Raw genomic sequence first — 24,247 nt, 5'->3', positions numbered from 1 at the left:
GAGACGAAGGAGAAGTGAGATCGTCTAACTCCGGGTTTGAGCTTCCTTTAATTTTATAAGAAAGAGTTTCCACTCATGTGCTTCACCAATACAACTGAACCAACCACCATTCATGAATCATGCATTAGCTCAACTTTAGCAAAGAATATCGCTTTGAAGTAGTAAAAGGTGTGGTTAAGTGCATTTCACTTGTCTCTTTTTTACTCTTTGTAGAGCCACGTGCGTGAATTCAAATGACATCGCATGGGCAATTGTTGTGGGTGTCGTTTACAGCTGCTTCGCTTTCCAGCCACTTCACAGGGTGGATTGGCGCGCATTTTTCGTTAATATCTCCATTATCCGTTTGAAGGTTCCGACAAGTTTGGTGTTATTTTATCGGGAAGAAGCAGTCTTTTTAATGAACCAAACTTGTATTTTGTTTTCGTAGAGCCGACACAGGCCCGATAAAAAACATTTAAAAGTAAAATAAGAAACGGGAAGGGAATAGAATATTCGACGTCAATGTTTCAGGAGTTGTTAAATACACGGTGCTGTGAACGCCTCCATCTCCCCTTTAACACACCCTCACACACCACTCTCTTCCCGCCTACAGTTCTCTTCCCCCTTTTTGAAACCTCTGCGGCAGGCACACAAACCGCCCCGGACGCGGTAATGCGCTGAGCCAACGTTGGCTGAGCAGAGCTAACACGGAGCGCACGAGCATCTGCGCCGAGGTCACCGCGGCGGCGCGTTTCCTCTCGGCACGCAGCCTCGATACGGAGGTGCGACGAGGGCGCCCGCGAGGCGATGCGCTAATCGTTTAAGCCTTCCTGCCAGCCCCGATGAAACAGGAACGGCAGAGGAAGATACTTACGCACAGACGCACTGGGCGTATCGCTTATATCGAATAGCCTTAAGTGTACAGTGTAAATGTACAGTGTATTGCACTGTACATTCCGCATATCGAATTATCGCCTATACGGAACTATTTTGCGGTTTCCTTCAAGTTCTATACATCCGAGTTGTAGTGTGAAAAATTTGTTGATCTAATGCGCGAGTTTGTGTAGTTCTTGCACACGTACAATCCTTTTAATTTAGGTTATATGTAAGCTTACTTAGCCCACAGTTTGATTTATTCGAAAGATTGCCATGTCTTATTGAAATGGAACCAATTTCAACGCGAACTTTCAATAATTAATCCAAATAATAAGTAAAACACGCGCCGTAGTGGAGGGCTCCGGGTTAATTTTGACCACCTGGGGATCTATAACGTGCGCCGAAATCTCGTACACACAGGCGTTTTTGCTTTTCGCCTCCATCAGAACAGCGGGTATATATATATATATATATATATATATATATATATATATATATATATATATATATATATATATAAATTTCATGACGTTGGCCGACGAAGAAGATAGAAATGCATCTGTACGGTGATGGCCCGACGCCCTTAGTGACCGATATTGAAAGGTTGATTTCCCGGAATTGGGATATATTAGCATGCTTATGAAACGATGACGGCGGTCTAACAACGGAACGGAAACGGAAGTAAAATGAGCTACAAACAAATTCTGCAAACACACCGTGATAAATTTTCAGCTAAAGTAACTGAAAAGTATCTTTATTTTACCAGTCTCCCTTAACGCAGGGTCTAATGCACTCGGACGCGCTGTCTTTCGGGCATTACTTAGAAAGGCGACGTACGACGACGGTCGTCTTGAAGCAACCCCGCGCGCGTTAAAAACCCGGGAATGTGCAGCCGTCAGTCTGCATAGTTTTTCCCATCATAACGCGTCAGTAAAATCGATAAGGCGCGCGATTAGTTTTGCAAACATTTTCAGGGTAGAACAGAGCCATCTCTTTAGGAACAGGCAGACCGAGTTTTCCGTCTCCAGCGGGGGATTCTAGCAAGGCGGAATTAATCGCCGAAGCAACAGCGGGGATACAACGTTCCAGGAGGAACTTCCCGACGAGAGCGCGAGAAAGGTACACTCTCGAATATCACACGCCATTCTTTCTTCGTCCATCTCAATTTTCGGCGATTCGCCGTACACACACTTTCCGCGATATTTATACTAGCGCCCCCGCGTATACACGCCAATCAAGGCCGCCGAGAGAAAGAAGCGCGCGTGTACCGCGTCTTCCCTCAATCCACTCATTTCCCCAACTCTTTTTTTTTTTTTCTCCTCCGCTTCGGAAAGAAACAAAGGGGCGGAAAACAATCACCTGCCATAGCTTAATATACCTCGCGCACACCTCACGAACAAAACTCTCGTGCGCGACGCCGAAATAGACGGGAGGGCTGGTACGGAGAAAGAAACGAGAAACAAACAAAAAAAAGTAGCAACAACGGTCGAAGAAGGAGCGCCGCGCGCAAAGCAGGAAGAAGACGGATTGCGCTGGAGCGACCAGTAAGCGCAGCGGCGCATCGTACCTGTCTTCTTCCCGGCTGAGAAGCCAGGGGAGACCAGCCAGGTTTGCCCGCGCGGCTATAATCCGGCACGATCGCTTCTCCGCGCCCCTCGCAGCGGACGACACCGTTGACGACGCCGAAGAAGCCCGGGAAGGAGGATGGACGGCCTTGCAGACGACGCTGTCACTGCTCGAGGCCTCAATGCCACGAGCGTCGCCGCGCGACTTGTAACGGGACCGGCTCCGACAATGCCGCGCGCGGGATGAGCCCTTCTTCCTGTTCTGGCAGTATCAGCCGGCCAATTCGGACATCGCTGCCGGGTCTTTTTCGTCTCTCTCGCGGCTTCCGTGTGTCCGCCCTTATCTGTGGTGGAGAAACGTCCGTTGTGTGTGCACTGCGCTCGAAGACACGCGCCGGTCCGGAAGGAGGAGGTTGTCTCGAACGATAAGCACCGCGAAACTCAATAGCTGCTACGCACTGGAGTGCTGTGGATTAGGGTTCCAGCGAAAGTGCTCACGATGTGGCAGTCTGTTGTTGTGAGGATGGCTCCCGTTGCAAATATTTGCAGAGAAGCGATGCAGGCGTTGTACATGGAACCGGTGTTTCACAGGTGTAACGAAATACGAGCACCCCTTCACAACTGGTTATGATGATGTTATGTGGGGAATCAAGCTTGGAATTGATATTTGAACGAGGCGCCCGGTAGTGTTGATTTGTGGGTGAAGATGAAACGGGGCACCTCGTCTTTTGCTGCAATTTGCACGGTAGGTCTCCCGATGATGAAACCCTTGCACTTGATGCCCTGTGCCGGCGAGCAGGATCGACGAACAACGAGGTCCAGAAAAATCGAGCACCGCTAGCAAATACTCCGCTGTTTTGAACTTTCAAGATGTCCGACGGTGTTCACACAGTACAAACAGCACACCGACGTAACCGACAGTCACTCAGTCATCTGTAGGTCATCACTGTGAGGTAGGTCTTCTCACAGTTAAATGGAAACAGAATCCGGTAGCGACAAAGTTCGCGGACGGTGAAGGCGAAGCTGAGACGTTGCGACAGAAGCGGCAGAAATCCGAGGCCGCGTCCAGTCGTCGAAGTCTCGTCAAATCACTCGCGCCACAGGAAGCGGCACAGCCGTCGCAGCAGCGCACCCGCACGCACTACTGTCTCTGCCGCGTGTCACAGCGTCGCACTGCAACCACCACCAGCGCGGTCGATGCTGCGGCGTGACCCAGCTCGTCGACGTCGCCGCGGTGTGCTGGCTCCCCGATGAGCGAGCAAGACCTGCTTCAGACCTGCTGTCCGGCTGACTGGCACGCGATGCACGGGCGCGTAACCGAAAGGAACGAGCACACACGCCGCCGGAGAGGGGGAGGGGCGGGAGGAGGAGAGGGATCGCTGTCTGCCGCTGCTCTCGGTCTGTGTTGTTTTCCGCCGCTGGCGAGGGAGTAGGAGGAGCGGCCGGGATGCGGCTTGCAGCAGCCGGCGGCCGGCTCCGCTCCGTCGCCCAACGCGTGAATCCGATGCGTGGGATGCCTGCCACCCGTCTGGGAACTGAGCGCTGGATGCTTAAAGTGGGCCTCAAGAAGGGCAGTTTTGTTGCCTGCATACTTACTAACCTGCCCCGGTGCTTTACGCTCGGTGCGCCGCGGCGGCTCGGCAACGATGGTTAACGGCCGTGTGAACGGTTGTGCATCGCTTATTTACGGGCTACGTTTGTGAGAAAAAAAAAAAAAAAAAGCCGCGTAGTGCTTCCGTTATCGTCCACGCTATCTCGTGCACTGTTGGCACTGTTGAGTAAAATAGAGTACGGCGTATTGTCGAGTTTAGTGCACGGCGCGTTGTTTGAGTAAACGAGAGCGGTTATCCGTTTTTCGCAGAAGGTTGCACCGAGAAATAAGATTGAGCTACTTTTCTTATCTACTACGAGACCGTAAGAGGGTATGATGCCATGTTGTCGTCGGTTAGCGTTGCGTTCTCAGAGGTTCGTGGCTCTTGTGCACTGTAGTCCAAACCCGTGGTTCAGCTTCACCACAATGCTTTCGAGTGACAAATCCATGCTGGCAACAAAGAAAAGTCGGCCAATGACAGCAACGTGCATACCATTCGACTCAAAAATGTGATGTGTGCTGTGCCAATACGCAATGCAGAATGTCACGCCTGCATTGCGATGGCCACGGTGAAGATGTCATTTTTGAGTGAAATGGTATGCACGTTGTTGTCATTGGCCGACTTTTCTCTGTTGCCAGCATGGATTGGTCACTCGAGAGCATTGTGGTGAAGCTGAACCACGGGTTTGGCATAGAGTGAACGACATCGAAAGGATGGGAGTGTTGATGCAGCAGGGTACGGAGATACGGGTAAGAGAAGGGTGATCCCGCGGCTTTAAAGCCATGTGCTCAAGGAGTGTGGAGCGTAGCTGGTTCATAAATTGAAGAATTAAAAAGCAGTCAAAAGGTCACGTGCAGAGGAAGCAGAGTAGGCAAAACGCTGTTGGTGGTGATCACGTGTGTACACAAACAAAAATGCGTGTAGGAAAGCACTGTAAGATGGCTCTAATAGGTGCTAGTAGGTACATTTATGGTGAAGAGCAGCTTGAACTTGACACAATACGGACAAGAAAAAACAGCGGCGTGTGCTGTTTTTTTTTCTTGCCTTTCGTTTTGTGTCAAGTTAGAGCTGCTTTTCGCCAGAGGTATATAGGAAAGTGAGGACTGCCAATACTACAAACGACACCCGTTTCAAGTAAACCAATTTTGATAAAAGTTATTGCTGAACCAACATCGAGTTTTTCTAGTAGAGGTAGATTAGAAGACCGAAACAACTGCTGAAGGTCTGTCAAAAGTGGCAGCAAAAGTGCCAGGCTACAAGCGAGGCAAATCACACCCAACTACAAGGAACCTCCAATTGCTACTACACGAAAGACGCACGCAGACGAATTAAATTAATTTTAACTTGTGAAAAAACCTTAAGGAGGCTTTGTTTTAAAGTAAAGCCCCAAAAATGGCTCATCGGGGTCAACCGAAGTTGGTGAAGACGGTCGATTTTATATCTGCGTCACAATTTCTCTTTTGACCAGAAAAGGAAGTTCTACAAGAGGGGCACACAACTTCACTCGTAGTAACCAGTGTAAAAACATGCTCAGCCTCTGAAAACACTTTGCAGGGCTCATTTACGTATTGGAACTCTCCCGCCTTCCGCTTGCCTGAGCGACCATATGGCACCTCATTTAGTTCTCTCCCTCCCTCCCTCCCTCCCTCCCTCCCTCCCTCCCTCCCTCCCTCCCTCCCTCTCCCTCTCTCTCTCTCTCTCTCTCTCTCTCTCTGTATATATATATATCACGAACACGCACGCACACGCACACACACACACACACACACACACACGAACACACACACACACACACACACACACACACACACACGCACACACACACACTTTTTCTCTCTATGTCGGCAGACAATTATCAGTGGTAGTCATACTTTGTATCCAGAATAGGAGCAGGCTAGCGGTGCGAGTAAGGGGAACGGAGGATTAGCAAGAGGGGAATGAGGATGAATTCAAGCAAGAAAGTTTGAGCTGCATAAATAATATCTCAAGTCTCGTGAGTAATAACGAAGAATACAGTGGAGACCCAGCATATACACTAATAATACTAGGTCGCCAAATGGCCATTTTATGTTTGTCTAGTTTGTCTAGTTTGTCTAGATCCACTTGGTGGATATCTATGTCGGCGTGACTTCCATGATCGTTAGAGGGTGGAGTAACATTTTGATAACAGACAAGTACGGTGGTGAATTGTGGAAAATGTACAGATGTGGCGATGAGGCCAACGTCGATATAGGAGGTCGGGTGTGAACCATCTGGGGTTTCTGATGTGTAGGCTGCAGTAGCGAAGAGTTTACTGATGAATATTGCTCCCATTCAAGGAAGTGGTCAGCTGAAGATCGGCTGAACGACGCTTCATGTAGCTGGAGGTTACGTACCCGGAGATTACATCTGTAACCTTGTAGGAATAGACTGGGTGTACAGTGTACGGTCGCATTGTAGTTCTCCAACACACCATCTCCACCGAAGAACAAGCGCAACTTGCGGCGTACATCAGGAAGCGGCTTGAAGATGTCATCAGAGGTCCTCGTGAATGTGAGGAATAAGCAGGCCTCCGTGCGTATATTATTCAATAAATGCCCCCCCCCCCCCCCCCCTCCCCCCCTCCCCCCCTCTCTCTCTCTCTCTCTCTCTCTCTCTCTCTCTCTCTCTCTCTCTCTCTGCTAAAACAAACGCACGGCACAATGCTTCCCGTTACGTGTTGCAGGAAGCCCCGAAAAGATGAAAGGTGTGTCAGTATCTCACAGACATGTCAGCGAGGACAACTATACGGCACCCATAGCTTCGATACGGCTTTCGGCTGCGCGCCGATTTAAATGCCACACTCTAAACACCTCGAAAGCATCGCGAGTTTCTCAGGAACAGCGCGGCGTGTTTACGCGGACGATGGGGCAGACCGCCCGTCTGGCAGTGGCGGCCGCGGTATAGCGCATCCGCTACCGTGCACCTCTTCCTATAAAGTGCGGCGTGCGTGCTCGGCAGCCAAGCTCCGCTGCACTCCTGCTTTTGCGGGGAATGCCTCGCGAACGCGGAAGAAAAGCGAGGCGGCCGGCAGCGCATCGTCATCAGCCGAGGACATTGTACCGGCCCCGTCTTCTTCTTTTTACTCCTGCTCACCGCGCCTGAACCTCGCCGAGGAGATTAGAGGAGCTTGCCGACAACTGCGCGCAGACAAGGGGGAAATAAAGAGGGCGGGGTATTGCGAGCGACTATAAGCGTGAGAGGAAAGGGTGCAGACTAGTTACCTGAGTGGTTTGTTGTGTGCCGCCTCTTGTGAGTGTTGGAGTCGCGATTGCTTCCCCGTAAAAAAAAAAAAAAAAATTAAAGTGTTGCGCTGCTGAGCACGAGGTCGCGGGTTCGATTCCCGGCCGCGGCGGCCGCTTTTCTGATAGAGGCGAAAAACAAAAACGCCCGTGTGTACGAGATTTCGGCGCACGGTAAAGATCCCCAGGTGGTCAAAATTAATCCGGAGCCCTCCACTACGGCGCGCCTCATCGCCTGCGTAGCGTCGGCGCGTTAATCCCTACAATAACTCAAAAGAATTAAAGTACACCTCATCCTCCTGGCAACAAGTCGCCATCATCAGCTTGAAGTAAAAAAAATTTCGCTGTACTAGTTTTTCCCCCTCACTATAACAAAATACATGGAAAGCTCAAATTCTCGGAAACTAAAATATCGACTTCGTTAGAATCGGCACTTTTTTCTATTTGTGAAGCCCACGGGTGGATAAATTAATAGAGCAGCGGAAAACATGAGCTCCGCCTTTAAACAACTTATCTGCCCTCCGCTTCATTACGCCGCAGAACTCTTGTATTCCGATTCCTCATACTCTCGCTCCCATTTTTTCCCCCTGTTCCTCGCTGTCAACAGACAGGTTCCTCAGATTTATGTCGTTTCATTTTGCGATACCACCATATTTAACTGCCACAATTGCAGTCTCCGAATGTTACCCTTTGGCATCCGCATGGGCGTTCAGAAAGCTACCATATGAAGGCTCATTCACCAGGATTTTACGCATTGTAAGATTCGCACTAGTTCTTTTTTTTTTCTTTTGGAGCTCATCCGCGCTCAGGCAGCTCAGCACACACACTGCGAGCGCTGGCCGCGGTGGGCCCGTTGTTGACGGAGACGGCCAAAGGGACACGAGGCAACATAATTAACATTTTTGACAGAGCTTATCTGCTCACACAATAAAATAACCGCGTACATACTACAACATTTCAGTGCCTTTACACTTTGTGAACTAGGATGGCCAGAAAAGCTGTGGTGCCGAGTTTTAACGTGAGCGAGGATATGCCTTGACCGGGTCGTAGTCCAAGGGGCGCACGAAGCGAAACACGTGTTTGTTTGTAATTTGCGGTTGAGTATACTTCCTGGTTAGTTACCTGACTGAAACTTTGATAAACTTGTTTTATTTCAGTGGGCAAACATGAAGCTGCCCGTTTCCCTCCCGTAGATCCCCATGTATTGACAGATGACGAGAATTCCACAATATACGCAACTTCACTGTGAGCTATATAATATTGAAAGGTAAACAAAACTCAGCGTAATGTTACAGTCGTCTCAGCAGCTACTTATCATAATTTTTTTCGGAATAGTTTTAATGAAACAAGAGTTAGAGCCACTCTGTGTAATGATACTCCATCCGAAGATGGACGTGCTTCACTGTGCAACTCTCAATGTGGGAAAGCCATCTTACGTAGACCAAGCTCCTAACGACACTTTTACAGTCGGCTTCACCTCTGAACACAAATGCGTTGCTCAGAAGACCTTTTTTTAAGGGGAAATACAAGCCGCGTTATATTAAAATATAAACGCGATAAGGCTTCTTTTTTTATTTTTGTGGGAGTTTTTCTACACGCTTAATGTGGGGCGCACAGTTTTGTGATCCCGGTTATTTAAATGGGCGCCGCAACGTCCCGCTACGCTCGCGTGTGATTCTCACGAGGAACTCGCGGGGAACAAGAACTCACGAGGAACAACTTCAGAATAAATGAATGCGAAGCGCAGCTATAATGAAACGTGGAGCTCTGTGGGGGTATAACAATTACGAAGTAGTGAGATGAATATGGAAAGGAGTAATGGTTCCCGGCCTCACATTCTCGAATGCAGTATACTCTGTTTCAAATTATATGCTCTATCACGCCTTGAAGTGAACCACAGAACGGTAAGCCGTTTGACCTCGGGAACGCATCGTAAAACAACAAATGAAGCAGCGCAGGGAGATATAGGCTGGGCGTCGTTTGAAGCTTGAGAAGCCCAGAGTTTTTACTCAATATTTTGAGGGGAGCTTGAGAGCAGTGAATCACGGAAGTGGACAGTTAACGTTTTTAGGTTCATATATATGGAAAGCGTGGACACGCAGTGGCTAAAGAAGACTAGAAGGATAACGATAAAATATGGAAAGAACGGTGAAGAATCATACAGCCAAGGTGACCAAAAAAGACGCAAGGCAGACAGAAACAAATAAATGGGGGAAAAATGGAAGCTAAGACGTCGTTAGAGATGAACAGGGCAGAGAAAGTGGAAATCAGAAAGGAAAATCTCCACGATGATTCCAAGGGCAGTGCTTTGCTTTTCGGGGCTAGAGCACGGTGCTTGAAAACTAAAAGCTTTGTGATACGCCAAATGATGGGGTATGCGTGGTCTGCGAAAAACAAACAAACTATGTGGCACATTGTGTCGGAATGTGATTGCATCCATCCAAAGCTATATGAGGAAAATATTGGGCTTCCTGATGCCCAAGGATTTAAGGGTATCACAGAGGGAGTAAACTTCAAGGCTGTAGAGGCATTAATTAGCACCCCCAGGATTTCTTCCTGGGAGGAGAGGGGAGTTTGAAAATTTGTCAAAAATAAATAAATAAATAAATAAATAAATAAATAAATAAATAAATAAATAAATAAATAAATAAATAAATAAATAAATAAATAAATAAATAAATAAATAAATAAATAAATAAATAAATAAATAAATAAATAAATAAATAAATAAATAAATAAATAAATAAACCGGCCGGTGTCTCAACTACAGTGCTTGTGAGCATAAGTTGACACTCAAACGACCGACATGTGCACTTTCGTGTGCCCCGTGCAGTTCATGGCTCTCTGTCGTGTTTTCTGCCTTAAAAGTTCTAGGCCGTATACCAGAGAAACTGCGGAACAAGAGCTGTTGGAGGCGCTTATCATTACAAATAAGGGCGCAGATGATGTCAGTACACTGTCACGTTGTTTCCAGGAGGGCCAGCTTAGCCTATTATGCCGCAGCACATCTGACTGCATGGTTTTCGTTCACCTGCATTGTGTGTGTACGCGGGCGCACGTCTTTTTACTGGAATTTATGCAACATGGCGTGTTTTTTAGTAAACTGAGCCAGTTTTTTTTCTAGGGAGCGATTGTTTTGAAAACTTGTTATTCTCTTTCTGCACCCGTCCTAATGCACTCTCATTTACTTAGCATGTCGGTTTCGAAATTACGGCAAGCATCTTGCTTTCTCTTCCAATGAAGAGCTCTCTCTCTCTCTCTCTCTCTCTCTCTCTCTCTCTCTCTCTCTCTCTCTCAAACTATGCCCCGACTCGCACAGCAAAGCATTATTCAGAAACGCAACCCATAACTCATAATCGCTTTATTCCATTGTTGCCGAGAGCGACAGAGTTGGGGGAAACGCGGGAGGGGACGCGGGTCCAATCCACGGCCGCCCCGGCTGCTTTTCTGATGGAGGCGAAAAGCAATGAATTAATGAACACATGTTTATTGAAAGAAAAAAAATAGAGAGGGAGAGAAGTCCCCTTGACATGACCGGAGGCCTCGGTCAAGAGTCGGAAATGGGATAGGAAGTAAGGAGTGGGGAAAACAGGGAAAGAAAGGCAGCTAGTAGCAGTCCTCAATGCCGGTGTCTCTGGTGAAAATCGGCAGAGTGTCCAGCAGGTGCTTCATGTGAGGTGGGGCTCCAAGTGGATGGACCCAAAGTTCGTAGTCTGCCGGTCGCAGCGGGCCAAGTGTCTTTATGCAGCGCTATCTGGGAACACTCAGTGCCGAACATTACCACAGGAGGTGGCGCGCGCTGCACAAGGCCCCGGTACCACATTTCTGGCAGTTAGGAGTGCTGTACGGGTTTCACGCCCGAAGAAGTAGTGAGCTGGGGAAGGCGTAAGGGCCATGCCCATTCTTATATGCCTTAGCCGCACTGTTGCCCGGCGGCTGAATCCGGGGGGCAACGGGATCGGGTCTTCGGGAACTTTGTTTTGAAGAACGGCTTTCCGATCGGCCTTCGCCAAAGCAGCACCGTCCTCTGTGTCAATGACGGCCTCCGCATCTGAATCAGATCATTCTAAACAGTCGGGCTCGGGGTGAATACGAAGTTGCTCCCGGGTGATTCTGTGGGCCTCTTAATTGCCTTCAATCCCTTCAAGTCCAGGGACCCATCGGATTTGGTATTGCAGGCCACTCTATTGGCAGTCAGTAATGAATTTCTTTATTCTGCGGACAGTGCCGCTAGTAGTTTCGCGTGAAACAAGGGCTCGAATTGCGTCCATTAAGTCTGTGTAAATTATTATGCGTTAGGGAGGGCCGAGGGTGCTTGGATGTTTGCCTGCATGTTCCGTAAAGGCAAGCAGGATGGCCCTTAGCTCGGCTTCTCGGCTGGAAGTCTTTGGGGCTGTACCAGCAGAATGAGACGCGGTCATGATCAACTGCGGTCTCGCTCCGTTCCCTTTGTATGAAGGAGCGAGACTGCAAGCGAAAGAGGTCGTTCGTATTCTCGGTCTCCCTGTTGATGAAGAGCGAAAAGCAAAAACGCCCGTGAGTACAAGATTTCAGCGCACGTTAAGGACTCCCACGTGGTCAAAATTAATCCGGAGCCTTCCACTACGGCGCGCCTCATCGCCTGCGTTGTGTCGGCGCGTTCAATCAATTAATCAATCAGAGAGGTGGGAAACTTTATTGACATCTGCTTCCACCGTGTAACTAACTACAGTCACTCTATATGTCTGGAAGGATAGCACTGCTTTCTTAGTGGGGAACAGCGTTTTTCCCAACCCCTTGTAGTGCGATGGGGAAAAAAAATCGGGTTTTAATCTCCCAAGAAAGACTACAGTTTTTAAAAATTTGAATTGACGGCCACTTCACGCCGCTGGGATAAGGACGTGCTTTTATTCGAGGAATATCCATGACATTTTTAGCTGAATAAGTTTACAGCGCGTATACGCTCATTTGAAAAGTATAATCGTATTTAGAGCAGGTGTGTTGGTGCTCAATTTTGCAAGCATCAATTCTTAAAGAAAACTTGTTGAGCTAGTTGGTTCATGCTTACTGGAAAGAATAAAAGGGGGCGTTAAACAGACGAAGTAGGCACAAAGTACACATACAGGTGCCTGTATGACGTATGTTCTTTGTGCCTACTTCGTCTTTCATCAGTTCTTATTGTCGTAACTGAAAAGACTCCAAACTATTAAAAACTTTCAGGGGTTTTACGCGCCGACGCTGCACGTGGGCTACGAGGCACATCGTAGTGGAGGGCTACGAATTAATTTACAGCACACGGTGACCTTCAACATGCGCCGATACCTGCGCACACGGGCCTTCTTGTTTTTCGCCACCGTCACAAAAACGGCAGCCGCGGCCAGGACCGAACCCGCGACAGCTACTCAGCATCACGACGCCGTAGGCACTAAGCCGCCCCGGCCGTGTAATTGCACATTTGTCAAAAGGTGGGAGAGAATACGGCATTCAACCTACGGGCCACCCGCAAAAAGATGGTGTATTTTATTTTGTGTAGGGAATAGGTCGAGGACTGCTTTCCCAATAGAAATTCTACTGACAAAAATAAAAAGCACGGAGTTGCTCTGGAGCAATCCTAGGCTGTCCAAATTGACAAATTGAAGAGACCAAGAGTAGTTCTCACGCCGTGCAAGTAAAGCAACGACAAGTACTTCATCACCGTTTTTAGCGGGGGAGGGGGGGGGGGGGGATGCACCGGATTGTCCACGTACAGTTTGAAACACGTAAGTTCATCCGCTTCGTTAAGGCCAACACAAAGTGTCTCTCACACCTTCCTTGCCATCTTCGGGCCCCGCCAGTGCCCGCCACGGTACGCACACGGCCGAAACACGGTGACCCCGTGTCGGCGGCGGTTGCATGCCGTGGCTCGTTGAGCCAAAGTATCCGGCGACGAGCGGTGTCACGCACTGCGGGGCGTAATCACAGGCTGGCGACCGAGCCGACTCCTTCCCAAGAACCGGCGTCCGTAATTGGCCCTGACCCAGAGAGCGCAGGCCCGCTAAGCCTAAAGGGGGTGGAAGGGGGAGACCAGCCAGGAAGGGCCCTCGTACGACGCCAGACAGTGTAGTACACGGGCATGCACGGGCGGCACTCGATGGCCTTCATATATCAAAGGAAGGGAGCGCACCATCGTCGAACGACCAGCCCAGCCCACTATAAAGAACATCCAGGAAGTCGAACCTTCCCCCATCCGGACGGCATGCCCGTTGCGGCGGTGGTGGCATGTGGCGCCTCTTTTGTCTATACCTGCCGGCCTTTATTTCGCTTCATCTTCTTCCAGCCGCCATGTATAAGACAATGCGCACGGCGGTCGGCGGGTTCGGCCTTTGTTGCATCACAGAGTGGTTCGCACGTTGATAAGGACGGCCCATGAAGGATGCATCTGGGCGCACAATGAGTGGGCGTGTGATTAGTGGCTGCACATCGTCGGCGTCGGGGAGTGGCACGCTGGGGCCTTGAAAAGGGGCTTTCAAGGGGCCGACCTCAGCGTGACCGATGGGGATCGAGCGGCCCTTAACGCGATGTTCTGCGGCTTTATTATAAGAGCAGCGTTTAGCGTGAAACTATGCGTGGCATCGCTTCAAGTACAGTTGTATACGACCTCAGACTGCGCACTCTTTAACACAGCCCGCAACACAAATGAACTTCGAAAAACATCTTTCGAACGCGAGGAACAAGTAGAGGTGGCAAAATCTTCCACTTTTAGGGCTGACCACACGATTTATCTTTATGTCCACTGCAGGACGAAGGCGACTCCCAAAGACTGTATGCAGCCACGCCTATCGAGTGCCTGAAGGCCGATAGTGTGATTGTATAATCATTGAGAGGTTCTTCGCAAACCACACGATTACCCGTGTACAATTGTAAATTCCCATATTTTATTTTCTTCCTCAGTTTCGAGACAGCCATATGTAGGTAAAATCAAAAACGCACCTGAAAGAGCGAGCAGTTTCCCCTGTCAAGTATACAAACGGGTTGGAAAGAACGCACCGTCGTTCCGCTGCTGTTCGTCTATTGTTTTGCTTTGCCTTTTGCGACTGCAAGTCAGCCTGCACATCGGTGGGCTCTCTCTGAAAACCAAGCTGACATTTGTGTAAGCCAGCTGGGGAAGCGGATTGTACCGTGTTGTCCACAAAGTCGGTTGGATCCTCTGTAGCTCTCTGACGCAACAAGAACCATGGTCACTTGTCTTTGACATCCGTTTAAGTTTTTAAGAATGAAAAAAGGCTCGTTTCGGTTTGTCAAGAAGGTCGCTTAACGCTTGCATTTGGCGTTCGTATACCTTTCCGCTATCTAAATGTGGCATGATTCTTGCATTAATGATGCGTGCCTTTCAACTATCTTAACCTTGAAGCCTACTTTGTGGGCGACTTCGTGCTGCCTTATTGAATGCGCTGTGCCCACAACCCGCGGACCACCCGCATGGGTTTCCTGTCCGTCCCGGAAGAACTTGGAAATCTGTTAGAGGTCACTGACCGCCACTACATACTTATGCCTGTAGTGCTACGTGGTCCGACAAGAATAACACTATCGGTTACTAGTGAGGTTAAACTAAGCAGGTGTGCAACCATTCCGGGAGGCTCTCCGGTACACAAACAGCACTCCTTTATCAGAACAGAATCCGCCGCAATGGCTCAGTTGCTAAGTCGTTGTGGGGCTGAGCACGAGGTCGTGGGTTCGATTCCCGGCCATGGCGGCCGCTTTTCTGATAGAGGCGAAAAGCAAAAACGCCCGTGTGTACGAGATTTCGGCGCATGTTAAAGATCCCCAGGTGGTCAAAATTAATTCGGAGCCTTCCACTACGGCGCGCCTCGTCGCCTGCGTTGCATCGGCGCGTTAAACAATAAATAAATAAATAAATAAATAAATAAATAAATAAATAAATAAATAAATAAATAAATAAATAAATAAATAAATAAATAAATAAATAAATAAATAAATCCGATCACCCTGGTGCAGTATGCGGCCTAACAGTCTCGATTAATGGAAGAGGCCTTCGTTATGCAGTGGACATACATGATGATGATGATGATGATGATGGGGGGGGAAGTGATTATCGACATAGCCCTGTGACTGACTGCAAGTAAGGTCACAGGAAGCGATTGAGGCTCAGAAGGATAATAAGCCCACGAAGCTTATAATGTCAAGAAGATATCTTCATAATTTGTAAGGCATCCTAACGCAGCAGCATTGCCCGTAATGCGCTCATACAATCGTTAGCAACACGAACCAAACTCTTATACGCCGCGCCGACTGCTTGATTCCAAATCCTGGCAGTACCGCCGACCGAACAATCGAGTTACGCCGTCTTACGCAGCCTTCCTGGCCGAGGACATCTCTCGGGGTGCCCGGTCGTTCCCACGGGGCCGGCCGGCTCCGTGCGCATACCGGTGCACATTACGCGCAAGACAATGCACGCACGTCATCACTGCATGGCTGCTACAGCGTCGGGGGAGCGATCACGAGGCCGGTGTGCGCAATGGCTCCGAAGCTGCAAGAAGCACGGGGCCATTCGTTTCGCGAAACAAGGGTCCCGCCACATAAGCGCCGTCACATCGTCATTCGTCCGCAGCGCTTGCCTGTCCGTCCGGGAAGATGACCGTGGCGCATGCGAGACCTCATCGTGGTGCGATGCCTCCGGTTTTACGGGCCGCTTCTATTGTCCCCAAGGTCACCACCACCAGCGAGGCACCCAAGGGCCCGGACGGGAACTCTTTGTCGTCCACGCTGTACGCAACCGAACGTATGTGGGACGACGTGCGCTGAAATAGAGCCCCAGGCATCGTTCACGGATCCATTCGAACGAGGAAGGCGAGGCGATGTTGCAGAGCGAGGTGGGTTATGCGCCGGGCACTGCCTCGTATACATGTAGCTCTGTTACTTGTGCGAAGGTTATACACCGTATGCGACAGGCTTCGCTTCGTCAAACGCTCATAGGTTAGCCCGGAGACAAGGAAGAGTGCGGCTATTCGAAGTACAAATCCGAAGGCATGTAAGCCTGAACTTGACACATCTTATATAAAAATACAAGCAAGCAAATAAAGCAATGGTAACGAGTTTTATAGTAGTTTCGTGGAAGGAACAGAAACCTTACGGTCACTTTCATGAAAATGACAGACAACAGGAATAAAGCCCGCGTTTTTTGCGTTATTCCGGGAGATTCTGGTTTGTGGTGCTGCAAGCATTGTCGCTGATCGTTTTCGAGGCAAACTTGACAATTTGCCAGCCAGTTTTTAAGGTAGAGAAATTTCTACCTGGGAGATTATATTAAATTGTCACGTGAATCAGGAGCATTAAGCCTGACACCTCACTTACCATCCAAAACATCGTGCCCCTCATACCATGGCTATAACTCGCAGGGAAGAGATGCGGATAAGGGTGCTCCCAGTTTCCATAGCGCTTAACTTTTCCCGGCCATTTGCGTTCTGAGAGACACGTATAACACGCTAACTAGCGCCATAGCAGGTAACTTGGTTGACACCCGTTCTACTGTTTAATACGAATGCACGAGAATGCGTAATGCTCAACTGGCACTCTGGTGCCAGTTGAGCATTACGGCAGCGCTGCGGTAAACGAGCCTTATTTTACGCACGGCTGCCGGTGTACACTTGCGCTGACATTGAAGAGGAAGAGGCCACTAGTAATTTGCAGGAAGGGCAAGCATTTTCAAGGATTCTATTAAACATTTTTTTTTGTACATACACATCGCACGTAGTTATTAGTACAGAAGGAGTTCCCAAAGTAATACTGTCGGGGGGACCTCCTGTTAATAAATGCGAATATATTGTTAAAGATATGTAGGCAGCTGAGGTACGGGTCAGTTTAGCACGCTAGTTGAATATGCAAACACTATAACAAGACGTTATGCAATATTAGCTCGGAAAAACAGGCTTAAGTACTATAAACAGAAGAAAGCACAAAAATTATTATTCAGAAAGAATTGTTAGCAAGCATGGTCTTAAACTACTGTACAATGAAGAAGCAATACACTGTAGAAGTACTAAAATATCGCAGTTAGGTACGGGTCAGTGTAACACGCCAAAAAATATGCAAGCACTAGAACAAGAAATTATGCAATATTAGCTCTGGAAAAACAGGTTTAACTACTATACGAGACTTTAATATTCGGAAAGATTGTTAAGCAAAAACGATCTTAAACTACTGTAGAATGAACGCATAGAATAAGACAATTGAATTGTTATTGGTAATGAATTCTATAGTTGAATGCCTGCGAAAATGGCTGTTTGTTTGCCGTAATTAGTGTAGACTATAGGCAGCAGCAAGTTAAGGCCTTGTGCAAAACTTCGGTCATAGTCGCTTTCGCTGACACCACTCGAAAACTGTGGATTTCGATTGGCTGAAGCTCCAAGATGAGGATTGAAAACTTTGGTCCAAAGCGAAATACTGGACACATACGTACATGTTTTATCCCAGAACCCCAGTGATCATGTTCATTTCTTTGGTAGGCATAGCACGTGTAATCGGGCAGCGGAGTCTGCGATACGTGGTTTCAACCAACAATAAATTATTTTCAACAGCCTGGCCATCAAGCATCATGCCACACGTTTGAAGGTGACGTTCCGAGATACGATGCACCACTTGTGACCAGAAAACACGAACAGAAAGAAAATGACAATCAAGCGCAGCGCTTCTTCCCTTACTATCCTACGAGGTTAAAGTCCTTGCTTACGCGGATGACATTGGCTATTTTTGTGTTGATAAAAAAAAAACGTTCAAGAAGCCCTTAATCTGACCAGGCAGTTTTGTGACGGGTCCGGAGCGGCTGTGAATGCGGAAAAAACAAAGGGATTTTGGTTTGGTGAATGGGGTGCGAAACCATCCTTATTTGCTGGCATTACTTGGGATAAGGACGCCCTTCAATACCTAGGCGTACCTTTGCACCAAATACGAAATATCGGGCCGCATTGGTCATTGGCAAGCGAGCCTCGCAGTCATGGATGGGGCGAGAACTTTCTGAGTTTGCGCGTGCGCAGGTTTGTAATGTCTTCCTTGTCGCAAAGCTTGTTTATGTGCTGCAAGTACTTCATTGTGCGCGTTCTAAAGTACAAGCTCTACATAGAGTTTTTGCGACATTTGTGTGGGGTCTCAATGGGAACCTATGCGTAGGGACAATTTGTTTCTTCCATTAGTGTCTGGGGGTGCTGGGCTGACACATTTGTTTGTACACCAGCTTGTATCTCGGTTTTTCTTCTATAAAGTGACGCATCATCCGCTTCTGCTAAACGTTATTCAACAGCGACTAAGTGTTAATTTACCTGTTTTGCTTCTCTCCACGGGTGAAGTCAGTACGAAGCCGCCATGGGGCTTTTTAAAGGAGGTGGTCGACACCTTTCATTTCCTTACTGCGAGGTTTTCCCTGGAATATCTGTTTACCCTTTCCAGGAAGGCTTTGACGAACACTTTATTGAGAGTTTGTTCCCAGTGCCGGTTTATCGCCAGCCTTACATTGGCCACCATAATGACAGTGTTTTGAAGCGTGTCACACCTATGTGTCTTCCTCATAATGCAAAAACGTTTTTCTTTAAGCTGCATACATCAACACTCCCAGTGAAAACATGATTGCGCGAGAAATGAATTTCTATTCCCTGGTCTGACAATTGCCGTTTATGCAATCAACCTGAAACCATTGATCATTGTTTTGTTTTGTGCCGGGATGCGGTGTTTTTCTGGGATGTGTTGCAACGAACTCTTAAAAAGGACATGATTACCCTGTATACAATTCGGTTCTTGCTTTTTCAAGATGTTACTGGAGTGCCCTATGATATATTTGTTGTGATGGGATTGTATAGCTTGTGGAAGTTCCGCATGACGGACAGGCACCCGGAACCCCCTCGCCCAACGAAGTCCATTTTTCGGGAGCACGCTGCGTTGGTGCGGAGCATTTATGCGGCGCTATAACCCACCAGAATGGCTGCATCTGTTGGACGCGTGCGTCTGCTTGCCGGAGTTTTGACGGACGGCTTATTTTAGCTGCAGTGATGTGCATCTTCTTCGATGACTCATAACTTTTGTAGGCTGTAATAAGTGCAGTTTTCCATGCAGTAAAGAAAAAAAATGGGCTTGTAGGTCAATCGGCAAGACAACGGGCTCTCGCTCCATTTCTCTATTCCTTCCAGGTTCGATTCCTGGCGGTGCCAGTAACTTGTTTTATTTGTTCGCCGGAGTTTTCTGTTGACACCAATGGTCGCGACAGAACCCTTGCGGGGTAGAGGTAAAAAGCTTGGCTTTAAAACAGGGGTAAGACGAAGAAGTGCTGAAGCAGCAACTATGAATATCAGAGCCATCAACAACGTTCTTTTTCGAGCGAACAAAGAGTGCATCGATTGTCTGCTCGCTACTCAGCGCCCACCTCGTTTTGTGTCCTTCCCATCTTGTGTTGGTCATGCGCTGTTTGTAGTCAGAAATCGACGTCTGCTGCCCGGACAACACCGTGAAAACACCTAATGCAGCCGTGGGAACCACATGGAGTCATCGGCTGGACGGCACACAATCCTGGTAAAACTGAAGTCCTCTCGGCCTGCTCCACCTACGCGCTGCGGGTAACCCGGCAACAAAGCGTTTCGTTGAACAAGATGTCGCCCTCGCTTACAGCAACGCCACAGGCTGCCGCTCTTACGTTTACGAAGACATCCAGGCCGTCGCCTGGAAGCGTATGCGCTGCTGGACAACACCTGCATAGCACTGCGTGACCTCGAACTGGACGAGCGAGCCCCCGCGCTATACCTGCGCAGCACGAACCATCGTGACAAGTCCGGTGCACGAAGTGCAAGCCACTTTACAGGAAAAAGCGGCTCTTTTCCCGCTTCGATGACAGGGCTCACGAGCTGTTTTGATCGTTGTTTGTCTTTGTGATGCGCATTTTAAATCGAATCTTTCTTTGCCTCACTGATGGTGACCGTACACTCCAAAACGCACTGTAGAAAAGCCAACTTTCTCTCACGATGATGGTGATTATGGGTGAAGTGAAGGATGTTTGAACCATGTTTGCCATATGATGGTGATGATTGCTGCTCAAGTGAAAGATGGTCGAACTATCTTTGCCGTATGATGATGGTGATCGTTGGTGACGTGAAAGATGGCTGACCATTCTTTGTCGTTAGACGAAGAGAAACGACGATGATGATTGTGGCTGAAGAGACAGATGATCTAAACCACCAACGATCAAAGTCCAAACTCGAACGACAACAAGCGAATCCCTCACGAGATTGGACTTTGATTCGACTCCGTTTGCGGCGGAAGCAAGCTTCGCGTTTAAACCACCTTTGTCGTTAGACGAAGGGGCGTTTGAAATTTTCCCGCTCACCGTTACATGTCCTTTATTACATGTTTGGCTACTCCATCCACTTATCTGGCGATATCTGGCTGGCAATGAGACCATCTAGCCTCAAACGCGAGCCACCAGTAACCGACTTGCCTGTAAAGCGTGCACCACCACACAAGGGGTGTTATGCCGGCGAAGCTAACTCTTCGTTTAGTGGGAAGCACACCCGCACTGCTCACACTCGCACACTCCAAGTACTTATTTTTAAAGCGAAAGCTTTCTTAGTGGGGCCGATGGCGTCCTGTAAAAAAACTAATGCATTTCCCCATAGACCGGTTGGTCGACCGAAAAGCTCTGCTAATATCTCTGGACATGCGGCGCGTGCGTGAAACCGGACTTCCATTGTGTCAAAATGAAATCGCTCCTCATTTTGTCGTCACCTGTAGATTGCTCCATTGCTGAGTGGAGGCGTGAGGAATTAGCACAGCTGCGATTCGTCAAAAATTACGCGCAAATAACACTTTACAGTCCACGAACAGCCAAATCGCCATGAACATCCAACTCGGTGAAAAAGTGGTTTTTGCGCTCACCGAAACTAAAATGCGCGCTCTGAGCACTGCCCAATTACCAAACTTTTCCGCCAAATACAGGGCCAGACTCCACAGAGCACCTTCCGCGGCAAACATCTAGAACGCGGAGCTCAATTCCGCACTTCCCCTCGCACATTGCCTTCTCCCCCGCCTGCGAAGAGCCACGCTGCAAAAGCGCGCGCGCGAGGTGAAGTAGGACACCGTTTCCCGCAACAGCGGCATTCTTCGCGAGCTCGTTAGTTTCGGAGGCGCGTCCCGACACTGTCTTTCGTCTCCCAGTCTTCCTGAACTCCGCGAATACACATCGGTTGTTGCCGTGACGGCGTTGTTCTTCGGACTCGTTCGCTACGTTTGTCGGCAGGAAGTTTAGCGCGCGGTTCCCACAGTGACGAAGCTCAGCGCCTTCGCTTTCACACGAAGGCATCAGCCTGGCGACTGCAACGTCGTGGCTTCTATCTTGCTCGCCGAAATCCTTCGTCGGGGGGCATGCACGCATAGTCAAACGAGCTTTGCGTGAGCCCCGGGGTCCCATTCGCACACAAGCGGCCCCCCTTTATGCGCAGAGACTCGTTCTCACGCCTCGCGGACAAAGCAGCGGCGCTAACGCGCAAGAAAGCCGTTGACTACGATATCGGCCGTCTCGGCCTCTGGCGCGGCCGATACCTCCCAGGAACGAACACACCAGCACGCATCGGCCAGTATGACACACTTGCGCGACCGAGGCCGGCACCCCCTTTTTTTTTGTCAAAAAAGTGGGCTATAGAGGACGGCACTGAACCGTGTCCTCGAAGAAAGTTCCATCGGGGATGGCTGTCATTCAGGGGCCATTTTTTAAAGTACGAAAAAGAAAGAGCTGTGTGTGGGAGAGATAAAGGAAACTGGGCTATGCGTGTCGCGAGCCTTTCAGCGGACGATCGACGGACAACGCCAACAAACATGCTCGCGGGCAACCGGCTCAGGGCGAAGCTTCCGCGCACGAACGAGCTTCTCCGAGCGGAGTTGGCTCGGGGCACGATCGGGAGTCGCGCGAGCGTCGATTGACCGACAGCTCAGCACGACAGAAGAGCAATGAGTGCGCGCAGTCATAAATCACAATCCACGCGCGATGAATGAATGGGGCTGACGAGCGGCCGTTTACATGACGGAAGATCGGGCGCTCGTCGTCCCCTGCTTCCGCGTGCTGTTGATGATGTTCTCATCTCGTGGGCCACTCTAGACTTCGTGCGTTCGGTTTGTGGGTAAATTACGGCTCCAGCGCAGAACTCACGGCACGGCACTCCTGTAGACAAACAGACGCGCTGGAGGGGAACGTCTTCACGTGAGCCTCGTGATCACTGGACGCACGGGTGCTCCACGCTTATGAAAGGCAAACTTCTGACATCGGGGCACGATCTATCCTCCGCAAGCAAAGCTCTTTGCGTAACGGACGTGTACTGCAGCCTGTGCGTAATAGCAATGTACTGTAGTCTTTTGTAAAACGTTCTCAGGCCCTTATCGCTCCACCTCGATTAATTATCATCATCCGTAGTTTACTGTCCGGCGCGGGATAAAAGTACACCTTCCAAGGTCTCTCAATCGCTTTTGCGAATTGGACTAACCCAGTTATCTTTTCACGGTAATTTAAAACGTACCATCCCTCCGCCTATGTTCTCTGCCTCCTTGTTTCATTTGTTAGGTCATTCGCTTTGTCCACCTTTTGCCTGTCCCGCCCACCACATGTCCTGGTTGGCTCAACGATTCTGGCTCACAATCTTAACCGTACCATGCGATCGAAAAATTCTGCTCGAAAGGCATAGAGCTACTATTTCTATTAGCAACTCACTTTATTCTCGACCGTTCTGTCGAATAATACGGAATCGTCGCCATATTTGCTGATTTCATGTGAAAGAGCGGTGGCCTGGAATCCTTTCGCAAACCGTGCCCCAGCTGTCAACATTGTGCTGCTGCTGCTGCTGCGTTGCCTTGTTAGTCGCTGGTACGCAGCGAACCATGCGAGGGAACGACACAAAGAAGCTGCTACATGCACAACAAAAATGCATGCAAATAATGTGCACGCACAGGGGTGCGTTCAGCCCTGGAAAACAATAGCCGCCGCAGCGCGCCGGAAAGCGTCGAGGGGGATGAACTAGGCTACACCTCGATTCCATTTTTTTCATCCCCGGTCCCGCGGGTGAGAATGCTGGGCGCGCACCAGGCTGCAGCGGGCGGGAAATCACCGTGGCAGCCACACGAGGCGGTGCCCGCGCTGCAAGGGCAGAAACAAAGGCGGCGAATTAAGTCCGCTTCCTCCCCCGCGCCGGTGAGGGGTCGACGCCAGCCCGGCCCGCCCGGTGCAGAGCGTTCCGGCGCCGGCCGGTACGAACGGCAACGGCGCACTCGGCCCCGCACGTGCCGTGAACACTCTTCGCCCGACAACAAGCTCAGATAGGAACTGTTCGTCGCAAGCCTCACGCGCTAAAACGCTGTCAAACGTGTCATGATCGGGCTAACGCGGCATAGTCAGGTCGTGAGCTTCGACTATCACCACCGCTCAGAGCGGACGTATACTTTGTTATTGCGGAAGCAGCAGACGAGGCAAGGCAAATATTTTGCCATCTATCAGCCCCCAGACGGACAGAACAGAAAACGAAAGATTGCGCCGCTGATTTGGAGCTCCGACGTTGCTGAGGGGGGGAATCACTGATGGAAGCGAAGCCAGACAAGCAGGGGTTGGCACTACTACATTATTGAGAGTGTCAAAAACAGAGACACGCAGACTGCAACTAGCAGCTTCAGGTTATCATGACGTGCTTCGACTCGGATCGCCTGGAAACCTAGTAACGAGTTTCCAAAAATGTAGCAATGTAGCACTGATATTCGAGCTCTTGATTTTTCTGTGGATGTAATAATGAGCCATATAATGGTCATTTATTTGATGGGTGTTGACTTTGATTAACAAGACGCAAGAACAATTGTCCGGAATATTTTCAGCGGCAATCATACAAGTCAGCGCAGCGTAGCCGAAAATGAGCTACATGGGGTCGTGGCTCGTTGACATCACTGAAGCTGACAGTCTACTCAAGCAATATCTACCACGTTATTGTAATGT

At 49.2% G+C, this 24,247-nt stretch overlaps 1 long non-coding RNA gene across 1 annotated transcript in view; it reads left to right on the top strand.

Moving 5' to 3' along the window:
* Positions 1 to 24,247, top strand: part of LOC144152665 (uncharacterized) — a 93,665-nt gene that overhangs the window by 24,376 nt on the left and 45,042 nt on the right. The window lies entirely within an intron of this gene.

Source organism: Haemaphysalis longicornis, unplaced genomic scaffold (genome assembly GCF_048455015.1).
Source record: "Haemaphysalis longicornis isolate Haplotype H1 unplaced genomic scaffold, Haemaphysalis longicornis Haplotype H1 scaffold_9, whole genome shotgun sequence".
NCBI classification, from domain to species: domain Eukaryota; kingdom Metazoa; phylum Arthropoda; class Arachnida; order Ixodida; family Ixodidae; genus Haemaphysalis; species Haemaphysalis longicornis.
This window is presented reverse-complemented; position numbering and strand designations above follow the sequence as displayed.